Genomic DNA, 12,433 nt, shown 5'->3' on the forward strand with positions numbered 1-12,433 from the left:
GGGCTCAATGCTGATTGGTCAATTCCGAGACCCTGGTTCGATCGTCAGAATGCGGCGGGCGTCTTCTGGAACCCAGAAGATGGGCTCCGATTGGTCCGGATAAGGCCTCAGTCTCTTTCTCATTTGGTTGCGGAAGTTTTAGCTTCTCGACCCGGGAGGGTAAGCGGCGGCCAGCGACTCATGCTTTCATGTACGTATCTTGCCAATAGGCACTATACTAATAAGCACTTCAGTTCAGTCCCTCAGTCGTGTCCGACTCTTTGCGACCCTATGGACTGCAGCACGCCAGGATTCCCTGTCGATCACCAGCTACCGGAGCTTGTTCCAACTCGTGTCCGTCGAGTTGGTGATGCCATCCAACCACCTCATCCTCTGTCGTCCCCTTCTCCTCCTGCCTTCAATCTTTCCCAGCATCAGGGTCTTTCCAGTGAGTCAGTTCTTCGCATCAGGTGGCCAAAGTATTGGAGTTTCAGCTTCAGCATCAGTCCTTCCAATGAATTTCAGGGTTGCTTTCCTTTAGGATTGACTGGTTTGATCTCCATGCAGTCCAAGGGAATCTCGAGAGCCTTCTCCAACATTACAGTTTAAAAGCATTAATTCTTCAGTGCTCAGCTTTCTTTATGGTCCAACTCTCACATCCATACGTGACTACTGGAAAAACCATAGCTTTGACTAGACGGACCTTTGTCGATATAGTAAATGTCTCTGCTTTTTAATATGCTGTCTAGGTTGGTCATAGCTTTTCTTCCAAAGAGCAAGCATCTTTTAATTTCATGGCTGCAGTCACCATCTGAAGTGATTTTGGAGCCCCAAAAAATAAAGTCTATCACTATTTCCATTGTTTCCCCATCTATGTGCCATGAAGTGATGGGACTGGATGCCATGGTCTTAGCTTTCTTTATGTTGAGTTTTAAACCAGCTTTTTCACTCTCCTCTTTCACTTTCATCAAGAGGCTCTTTAGTTCCTCTTTGCTTTCTGCCATAAGGGTGGTATCATCTGCATATCTGAGGTTTTTGATATTTCCTTGATTCCAGCTTGTATTTCATTCAGTTCAGCATTTTGCTTGATGTACTCTGCATATAAGTTAAATAAACAGAGTGACAATATACACCCTTTTTGTACTCCTTTCCCAATTTGGGACCAGTCTGTTGTTCCATGTCCAGTTCTAACTGTTGCTTCTTGACCTGCTTACAGATTTCTCAGGAGGCAGGTAATGTGGTCTGGTATTCCCATCTCTTGAAGAATTTTCCACAGTTTGTTGTGATCCACACAGTCAAAGGCATTAGAGTAATCAATGAAGCAGAAGTAGATGTTCTTCTGGAATTCTGTTGCTTTTTCTATGATACAACGGATGTTGGCAATTTGATCTCTGGTTCCTCTGCCTCTTCTAAATCCAGCTTGAACATCTGGAAGTTCTCAGGTCGCATACTATTGAAGCCTTACTTGGAGAATTTTGAGCATTAGTTTGCTAGCATGTGAAATGAGTGCAGTTGTGCAGTAGTTTGAACATTCTTTGGCACTGCTTTTCTTTGGGGTTGGAATGAAAACTGACCTTCTCCAGTTCTGTGGTCACTGAGTTATCCAAATTTTTTGGCATATTGAGTGTGGCACTTTCACAGCATCATCTTTTAAGATTTGAAATAGCTCATCTGGAAGTAGGAAAGAATTATGAGATGTCTCTGCCTGGAGAAGGGAGAGATAGCCTGTGGGTAAGATATGAACACAGATAGCTATGATTTAGTCTGTAAAATATGGTCAAGTTTATATGGTGTGCCTACTTTATGACAGGTATTTTGCATATACCAATGTGTGCCAACCAGCCTCATAAATGTGCTTTAAGATGAGTATTATTGTCCCATTTTACAGGCAAAAAGAAAAAAAAATGAAAATGAGGCCATGAAAGATGAAGTGACTTGCCCAGAACTTTTAAAAGCAATCAGTGTGCTATATTCAAAATGGATAACCAATAATGGATAACCAGTAATGGATAACCAATACTATATAGCAGAGGACCCTGGCGGGCTATGGCCCATAGAATCACAAAGAGTCAGACACAACTGAGCGACTACCACTTTCACCTCACTCCATATAGCACAGGAACTCTGCTCAATGTTATGTGGCAGCCTGGATAAGAGGAGAGTTTAGGAGAGAATGGATACACGTATATGTATGGCTGAGTCCCTTTGCTGTTCACTTGAAACTATCAAAACATTGTTAATCGGCTATATCCTAATACAAAATGAAAAGTTTAAAAAAAAATCAATCAGTGTAATTCCCCAATTAACAGAGGAAAGGAAAGGAAAGAAAGAAGAATAATCTCATTAGATTCAGAAAAATCCACCAAGTGCTGTCCATTTTTCTTAGTAGTTGGAAGTGGAGTGCCACAATATTTTAACTTGAAGCAGTGTTCCAGCATTTGACAAAATCTAACATTCATGTCTTATTAAAAAAAAAAAAAAACTTCCAAATAATCCAATTTTAAAAAAGGCAGAGGATCTGAATAGACATTTTTCCAAAGACATACAGATGGCCAGCAGGTACATGGGAGGATGCTCAATATCAATAATCATCAGGAAAATGCAAATCAAAAGCACAGTGAGTTATCGCCTCAGATGTGTTAGATTGGCTATTATCAACAAGACAAGAAATAATAAGTGTTTGCAAGGATGTGTAGAAAAGGGAACCCTTTTGCACTGTTGGTGGAAAATCGATGCAACCACTGTGGAAAATAGTATGGAGGCTCCTGAAAAAATTAAAAATAGGAACTTCCCTGGCATTCCAGTGGTTAGAACTCCACCCTTCAAATGGAGGGGCCACAGGTTCGATCCCTGGTCAGGGAACTAGGATCCCACATGCTGCATGGCATGTAGCCCCCCAAAATTTTTTTATTAAAAAAAATAAAATTACCAATTTTTCAGCAATTCCACTTCTGGGTATTCATCTGAGGAAAACAAGAACACTGATTTATGCACCTCCATATTCACTGAAGCATTTTTTACAGTAGCCAAGATATGGAAACAATCTAAGTGTCCAGTAGTGGATGAATGGATACAGAAAGTGTGTTATATATGTTACTAAATGCAAATCATGTGCCTGACATACAATCAGGCCAAACATTACCAAAACATTGGAGTTTAGAGTTGTCACCACTTCAATTCAGTATTACACTAGAGTTCTAGCCAGTCCAATAAGAAAAATAAGACATTTAGAATGGGAAGGAAGAAGAAAAACTGTCTTTATTCACAGACAGCATGATAATAGAAAATCTCATGGTGTCTACAAAATAACCTACTAGAATTCTTAGCTTTGCAAAGTGTCAAAATACAAGATGAATATACACAAATCAGTTCTATAAGAAATCAGAAATTTTAAAAAGTTTTATATCATTTAAAATAGCATCTATAAAAATAAAATATTTAAGAATAAATATGACCCCAAAAGTACACATATACTTGAAAAGTTATAAAACAGTGTTGAGAAAAACTAAAGACTAAACAATTAGAGAAACTGTGTTCGTGGCTTGAAAGATTCATGCAATCCCAATCAAAACCCCAATAAATTTCTTTGTTGAAATTGATCATTTCTAAAGTTGATGCAGAAATGCGAAGGAGCAACATATCCAGAGAAGAAAGTCAGATGACTTGCACTACCTGCTTCAAGACTTATGATAAAAGCTACAGAAAACAAGAAAGAGCAGTATTGGCCGTCAACACAGACAAATAGATCAACAGAACAGAATACAAAGTCAAGAAATTGTCCCACACATAAATGATGAATTAATTTTTGATAATGATGCGAAGGCAATTCAGTGGAGAAATAACAGGTGTTACAGCAAATGGTACAAGAACAACTGGATACTCAGACACCAAAGACACACATACCACAAAGCAAAACAAATTTCTGAAAACCCTCTTTGTACCATATTTGTACCATATGTAAAAATTAACAACTCAAATGAATCATAGATCTATTTGTAAAACCTGTAAAGCTTCTAGAAGAAACCCTCAGAGAAAATCTTTGTGATACTGGATTAACCAGAAGTTTCTTAGATATGACACCAAAAGTATAACCCCTAAAAGAAAGAATGGATAAATTGGACTTTGTCAAAATTAATAACTTCTGTACTTTGAAAGACATTGTTAAGAAGATGGAAATGCAAGCCATAAGACTGGAGAAATATTTGCAGATCACATGTCTAATAAAGATTTGTATCCAGATTATATAAAGAATTCTCAGGATTTCCCTGGTGGTCCAGTGGTTAAGAATCCACCTTGGAATGCAGGGGAGTTGCTGGGGAGGAGAGTTAGATCCCTGGTTGGGCAAATAAGACCCCACATGCCATGGTGCAAGTAAGCACCAGCACAGCCCAATTGCTGAACCTGTACACCACAACGAGAGTGTCTGTGTGCCACCACAAAAGATCCAGCATGTTGCAACTAAGACCTGATACCGCCAAATAAATAAATATTTTTTAAAACTCTTACAACTCATAAGAAAACAACCCAGTAATTTGGAGTATATTTTATTTACCATCCTGTGTTACTTTTCTACAGTGATTCAGTTATATATGTATATATATTTTTCAGATTCTTTTCCATTATGGGGCTTCCCTGTGGCTCAGACAGTAAAGTGTCTGCCTACAATGCGGGAGACCCGGGTTCGATCCCTGGGTCAGGAAGTTCCCCTGGAGAAGGAAATGGCAACCTACTCCAGTATTCTTGCCTGGAAAATCCCATGGATGGAGGAGCCCAGTAGGCTACAGTCCATGGCGTTGCAAAGAGTCAGACACAACTGAGTGACTTCACTTCACTTCATTTCACTTCATCCATATTTGATACCGCCAAATAAATAAATATTTTTTAAAACTCTTACAACTCATAAGAAAACAACGCAGTAATTTGAAGTATATTTTATTTACCATACTGTGTTACTTTAGTTCAGTGATTCAGTTATATATGTATACATTTTTTCAGATTCTTTTCCATTATATATTAATATAAGATATTGAATACAGTTCCCTGTGCTATACAGTAAATCCTTGTTGTTTATCTACTTTATATATAGCCATGTGTATCTATCAATCCCATACTCCTAATTTATCCCTCCCCCATCCCAACGTTTCCCTTTGGTAACCGTAAGTTTTTTCTGTCTATTAGTCTGTTTCCGTCTTATAAGTAAATTCATCTGTATTCGTTTTCATTTTAAAATATTTGTTAACTTGTTTATTTATTTGGCTGCATTGGGTCTTAGTGTGGCATGTGGGATCTAGTTCTCTGACCAGGGATCCAACCCAGGCCCCCTGCATTGGTAGCATGGAGTCTTAGCCACTGGACCACCAGGGAAGTCCATTTGTATTGTTTTTTAGATTGCATGTATAAATGATATCACTTCACTCAGTGTGATATTCTTTAGGTCCATCCATATTGCTGCAAATGGCAATATCTCATTCTTCTTATGTCTGAGTAGTATTGCTATATTGGAGAAGGAAATGGCAACCCACCCCAGTGTTCTTGCCTGGAGAATCCCAGGGACGGGGGAGCCTGGTGGGCTGCCGTCTATGGGGTCACACAGAGTCGGACACGACTGAAGTGACTTAGCAGCAGCAGCAGCAGTATTGCTATACATATAGGAGCCTGGTGGTTGCAAAGAGTCAGACACAACTGAGCGACTCACTTTTATATATATATATGAAATGGACTTCTTTGTCCATTCATCTGTTGATGGATTCTTAGTTTGCTTCCATTTCAGGGCCAAAAAACAACCCAATTTTTAAAACGAGTAAAAGAACTGAACAGACATTTCACTAAAAAAGAAATGCATACAGATGGTAACTAAGCATATAAAATATGCTCCACATCACAGAACTCTGCTATCGAGGCTAGTCAGAGACTCCACACAGCACCCTTACCCACCATGAATACATGTAGCACCAGCTTTCATCCCAGTCTGGCTTTCTAGAGTCTTCTCTAGACAGATGTATTGGGTTGGCCCAAAAGTTCATTCAAGTTTTTCTGTTATATCTTATGGAAAAACTCAAACAAACTTTTTGACCAACCCAATAAAATAAAACCACAATGAGACATCACTGCATAACTCTTTCTGTGTCTAAAATAATGGCATGTGAAATCAAAGACTCTTTATGCCAGTGTTGGCAAAGATGGAGAATAGACCCTACAGGCTCTGCTAGTGGGAATGTAAAATGGTACAGCCACTTTAGAAAACAGTTTGGCAGTATCTTAAAAAGTTAAATATAAATTGACAGTAAGACCCAGCAATTCCAGTGCTAAGTATCTATCCAAGAGAAATGAAAACATAAGTCTATGCAAAGCCTTGTGTAAGAATGTTCCTGGCAGCATTATTCATCATAATCACAAAAAAAGGGGAAATAATCCAAATGTCCATCAGCTCACAAATGGACAAACTAAATGTGGTATCTGTACAATAGAAGTGCTTCTCCAGTGGCTCAGCAGTTAAGAACCCACCTGCCGATGCAGGAGACACAGGAGACAGTGATTCAATGCCTGGGTCAGGATGATCCCCTGGAGGAGGGCATGGCAACCCACTCAAGTAGTCTTTCCTGGAGAATCCCATGGATGGAGGAGCCTGGCAGGCTACAGTCAGTGGGGTTGCTAAGAGACACAACTGAGCATGCACACGGGCTATGCTGCAACAAAGATCGAGTCTCGCACACTGCAACTAAGATCTGGCACAGCTGAATAAGCAAATTTAAAACAATTTTTAATGGAAGGTGTGTCAGTGGTGGCCAGTATGTGGGGGCACAGAGGATTAAATCTTTGTGTCTCACATTTCAGGTCCATCAGAGAATGCCCACTGCTGGCGAGATGGTCCACAGCCAGCTGGAAGGGACGAGGTGGCTGGTAAATGTCAGCCAGCATCTCTGCCCAGCCTCCCCGATGAGGATATGAAAGTCCAGGGACAGAGCAGGCAACATGAAGGTGTGAAGTCACCTGGGATCCTTTTCCTAAAGGCTGGGTCCTGCTGCCGCTGGACACCTGGTCTGCAGGACCAAAGCTGAGCCTTCAACACTGCATCTCCAAGAGACCAGCCAGCTACTGCTCTGGCGGCAGATCAAGTACATCAGAATCCTTTGAAGGAAGTGATCTGTACTTAACTGAAATCGATGCAGTTCCAGATATGGGCTTGCTTGGCCTGCCTTTGGGGCCATCACCAGCACCACCATCTGAGGGCTTCAGGCTGCCTGATACAGTGACATGGTCCCCCACACCACATTGTCTCACCAAGGGACCCATTTCTTGGCAAAACAGGTGGGACAATGGGCATCTGATAGAAGGATCCACCGGTCTTACCAGGTACCCCTACACCCAAGTGGCATGAGATATCATTCAAGGACCATACCCTGCAGCTCTGTTCTCCAGGAAGTAGACATATGCTGCTGTGTCCCCTGAAGCTAGATCACATGGGGACAGGAAGCAAACTAACTACTACTCATAGTGACTCCCTGGTAAAATTTGTGTTTCCTATCCCTGCAAACATTGACTCTGACAGGTTGAGGGTCCCAGTGCTCAGGGCTGGGAAACTTCCACCAGGGGATACAGTTGAGTACCTGGGATTCCAATGAACTTGAAGACATGACCATCGCCTGGTCTTCAGGCCTCCCTGCTGGTGGACCAGCAGGCAAAGAGAGTTTCTATACTGCCAGAGGTGATAGATTTTGATCACCATGAGGAGTCAGAGGTTTCCCAGGTGGCACTAGTGGTAAAGAACCCGTCTGCCTATGCAGGAGATATAAAAGACATAGGTTCGATCCCTGGGTCGGGATTCCCTGGAGGAGGGCATGGCAACCCACTCCAGTATTCTTGCCTGGAGAATCCTGTGGACAGAGGAGCTTAGCAGGCTACAGTCCATGGGGTCACAAAGAGACATGACTGAAGCCACACAGCATGGCATGGGATGAGGAGTCAGGACTGCATGAACCAAATGAGGCAGAGGGTTCAGAATCTCCTTGGGTGTCTCTTGATGTCTCCACACTTACTGATGATAGTAAGTTGCAGTTGTGGCATTCACATCCCTCTCAGGGCAAGACAGTCAAAGGTTCAGACCCCTTGGGGATGAAAGTCTGGATGACCCCACCAGGAAATAACCAGACCAGCTGCAGCTTTGGCCAAGGTAAAGGATGATGGAATGGGGGCAGACGAGGGACTGGCTGTATCACCTTGAAGCGGCTCTGTCTGGTGGGACTTAAACCACCCCTCTCAAGGAAGGGTAGGATGGCAAGAGCAGATCTGAGTGATTGGAGGGGTGACCCATTCAGACCTCTTTGGCCTTGCTTGTCCTTTATTCTGACTCTGCCTGGGCTGAGTGATCTGAAGCAAACAACTTGCCAGACCATACTCCCTGCCTGAACCCTGCCTCTCTCACCTTCACCACTCCCGTGGGCCCAGCTTGGTGCCCAGGTGATTTCATATGTAACCCAGAAATGCACAGAGTCAGTCTCCAATGGGGCAAATCTTCAACCAACTGGAAGAGGGAGATGGCAGATAAATTCTGCCCCTTCCTCCCCACCAAGAAATGGTGCTGAGACTCTCATTACATGGTTCCTCAGGGTCGCATTTGGTGGTGGCCAAGGGCTTCCCTGGTGGCTCAGATTGTAAAGAATCTGCCTGCAGTGCAGGAGTCCAGGTTTCGATCCCTGGGAAGATATCCTGGAGAAGGGAATGGTTACCCACTCCAGTGTTCTTGCCTGAAGAATTCCATCAACAGGAGCCTGGTGGGCTACAGTCAATGGGATCGCAAAGAGTTGGACACAACTGAGTGCTTAATACACACACACACACACACACACACAACCCCACCACGCACACGTCTGCTGACTCTCCCTCCTTCCAACTCCCCCACAACCCACATTTCTCTGGGGTCATGCTGTACATTAGGATGAAGGTATATGTCCTCTGCATTAGGCTCTGCATCCTGGGGACCCCAGCCAAGGCACCATCACACGCTGACTCCCCAGTGTGCATCTCCGGGCCAGACTTACCTTGAACTCTAAGTTCACATATGCAACTATGGAAGAGGGACCCAAAGTTCAACAAAATGAAACTTCTGATCTTCCCCTCCAAGCCTGCTCCACTGAAGCTTCCCCATCCTACCACGAACCTAGGACAAAACTCGAGTCAGCCATGACTCATGCAGCACATCTCATTGTTTCTGTCTTCAAAAGGTCTCCAGAACTTCCCTTGGGCTGCCGTGGTTAAGAATTCGCCTGCCAGCACAGGGAACACAGATCTGATCCCTGGTCAGGGAAGGTTCCACATGCAGTGGAGCAACTAAGCCCACGTGCCACAATTACTGAGCCTGCGTTCCAGAGTCCGGGAGCCGCAGCTGAAGCCCTCGCACCTGGAGCTTGTGCTCTGCAGCAAGAGAAGCCCCTGCAATGAGAAACCCTCTCATTGCAACGGAGAATAGCTCCTGCTCGTCACAAGGAGAGAAAGCCCTTGCAGCCGTGAAGACCCAGTACAGCCAAAAAGAAAGAAAGAAAAAAAAGACATTTAAAAAAAAGATTTTAAAAAAGGTCTCCAGAAACGACCACTTTTCACAGCCTCCATCACAATGGTCGGGTCCAAGACAGTGTCCTCTCTTCCCTGGAACACTGCAGTTTCCTCCTGACCAGTCCCCCTGCTTCCATCCTCACTCTCTGCCGTCTGCTCTCCCCACAGCTGCCCAGAACCTTGGCTCAGATCACTCCATGGCATCTTCCTTGCTCACAGGTAAGCCAAGGTCCTCACAATGGCTGGCAAGACCCCAAGCTCCCCTGGGTCTTTTTCCCAACTTAACTCTGACTACTCTCCACCTTCCTCACTCTGCTGCAGTCACACTAGTCTCTTTCTGTTCCTTGAGGATACTGGGCATACTTGCACCCCAGGGCCTTTACACACGCGGCTCCATCTGTCTGGAATGCCCTGTCCCAAGTATCTGCAGGGCTTCATTCCCCACCGAATTCATCAGGTCTCTCTTCAAATATCATCTCAGAGAGGCCTACCCCAGCCACACTCTTGTTACACCCTCCCCGACCTTCCCTGCCTCATTTCCCCTGTAACTCTTATCTTCTGATACACTGTCTTTTACACATCAGTTTTGCCTGCTGTTTGCCTTCCCCTACTGGCATATGAACTCCACCAAGGCAGAGCTTTTTTATCCACCTTATTCACTTGGAGAAGGAAATGGCAATCCACTCCAGTATTCTTGCCTGGGAAATCGATGGACAGAGGAGCCTGGCGATCTCCAGTCCATGGGGCCACAAAAGAGTCGGACTGATTTAGCGACTAAACAACAACAAAATTCACTGCCTTATCTCCGGTGCCCAGAACCACGCTCAGCACACAGCAGGCACTCGAATATTTTGCTGAAGAAACTTCATTTGTACAAAGGGGAAAATCAATCACTAGGTTTTTGAGAGGATTGGATGCTATGCATAAATATGTCTGACATGCCACTCCCTCCATAAAAGTCGGCTGTTCCTATCTCAAGCTTGAGTCTGACTCAGAGACAGGAAACCCTGTCCTGGAGCTCAGAGTGAACTTGGCTGACATCCGTGAGCAGGGTTCAGTGCTTGGAACAGAGAGGTACATTCCTGGCTACATATACTGTGATTAAATGGGGACATTGTTACTGAAGGGCCAAAAATCTCAGGCTTTTGATTCCCCAGAACTCTCAGTGGGCAGATGAGGTAGTCTGAGAAACCACAGGAATGAGTCTGGCCTTTGGGAATAAAGAACTGGGAGGTGCTGACTGAGGTGAAGTGGGTGAACACCTTTTTTTCAAACTACCGGTCTTGACCCAAGAGTGGCTGGTAAGCAATTTAGTGGGTTAGCACTTCTCCGTGAGAAAATACCTGTGTATTATGAAAAAAAAAAAAAAGGCGGGGCGGGGGGGGGGGGTTAACGACTGACTTTAAGTTTTTTGGTTTCACTTGCACATGTGTGTACTCAGTTGCAAAAATTTCTAATAGTGCGTCAGGGTAAAAATATGTTCAAAAGCCGTTAGGCTTTGAGGAATCAGGACTTGGGCTCTAACGCAGTCTCTATCACCCTCTAGCTGCTGAGTGAGGCCTGAGCTAGTCCCTCCCTCTCTGAGACTCAGTTTCCACACTGGAGTTGAAAATGCTCATCGCTAAATACACAACACACATGGAAGCCCCTAGCAGTCGTGCCTACCTGTAGGAAGTTTTCAGTAGCCTGTTAGTTCTGTCCGCCAGTGCTGAGGGTTGATAAATGTGTGACTGTGTTATCAGGACAGGATTTGCTAATTCAGCAAGTATTTACTGAGTTCCAATTCTGTGCCAGGTACTGGTCTAGATGCTGGGCACTTATCAATAAACACAATAGATAAAAATCTCATAGTGTGCTTATGTTTTTAGGGCTTCTGCTCTAGCAGGTGCAGACACAAACAGTATTACTCAGATAATGACTTGGGGGAGGGGTACTCAGAAGTGCCAGAGAAGAGCCTGGGCGCGTGGGGGTCTGGATGCAGGTCAGCCCTGGTGAAGGCCTTATGGAGGAATGTACACGGCAGTTTCAAGGACGAGCAAGCACCAGTGTGGCCGAAGCAGAGGGAGCAGAGGAGGCAGGGGGCAGTTGGAGCTTGGGTCCTGAAAGGCCACAAGGACTTTGGCCTCGATTCTGAGTGAGACAGGGAGCCAGAATTGTATTTTGAGCGAAGAAGAAACATGAGCTAAGTTCTATTTCCAGCCTCCATCAAGGTCAACTGGCCTGCTGCTTTGAAGCAAGTGTGAGAAGGCAAGGGGAGTGAGAGGCAGTAATGTGGCTCAGCCATGATGGAGCAGACAAGTCAGGGGCAAGGTTTATTTTTAAGACAGAAACTGACAGGTTGGAGGCAGCATGTGTGACCAGTGAATTTGAGGTCATGCCCCACGTTGGTGACCCAGGAATGTGGAAGGACGAGGATGCCATCCACTGCCAAGTTGAGGCCTTTGACATGGATGAGCTGTGCAGGCAGTGGGTGGCGCAAAGCCCAGGGGACAGTTGTGCAGGGTCAGCAAAACTGACTAGTCATGCCCAAGCCACTGCTGAGAGCCCTTCCAAAAAAAAAAGAAAAAAAAAAAAAAGAAAGAAAAGGTCACAACCAAATTCTCAGAAGGCAAACTAGGGTGGACCAGTCTGAGTCATTACTTTTTAAGTGAAAAATGAATGGTTTAGAGTTATGGTGAAATCTGTAGAGAAATCACTCTAGATTTCCTGGTTCTTAAAGATCAGTTACGCCTTTTGTTCTTCTGAGAGCATCAGATTCCTTCCAAGAGTCAGGAGGAACCCACAGGCAGGTTACAGTGGGAACTTCCCCTAAGTAAAGTTAAGATCATTTCAAAATACAGCCTGTAGACTTTCTCATGTCAGAGAGAGTTTGCGTAAGAATAAACTGAGGAGACATACAAACACA

At 44.1% G+C, this 12,433-nt stretch overlaps 1 long non-coding RNA gene across 1 annotated transcript; it reads left to right on the top strand.

Moving 5' to 3' along the window:
• The first annotated feature begins 43 nt into the window (after positions 1 to 43).
• LOC114117225 (uncharacterized) lies at positions 44 to 11,374 on the top strand. The gene is made up of 2 exons (XR_003590928.3): positions 44 to 190; positions 6,814 to 11,374. It is a non-coding gene; the product is annotated as an uncharacterized LOC114117225 (long non-coding RNA).
• The last annotated feature ends 1,059 nt before the right edge of the window (positions 11,375 to 12,433 follow it).

The sequence above is a fragment of the Ovis aries genome, chromosome 12 (genome assembly GCF_016772045.2).
Source record: "Ovis aries strain OAR_USU_Benz2616 breed Rambouillet chromosome 12, ARS-UI_Ramb_v3.0, whole genome shotgun sequence".
Classification (NCBI taxonomy): domain Eukaryota; kingdom Metazoa; phylum Chordata; class Mammalia; order Artiodactyla; family Bovidae; genus Ovis; species Ovis aries.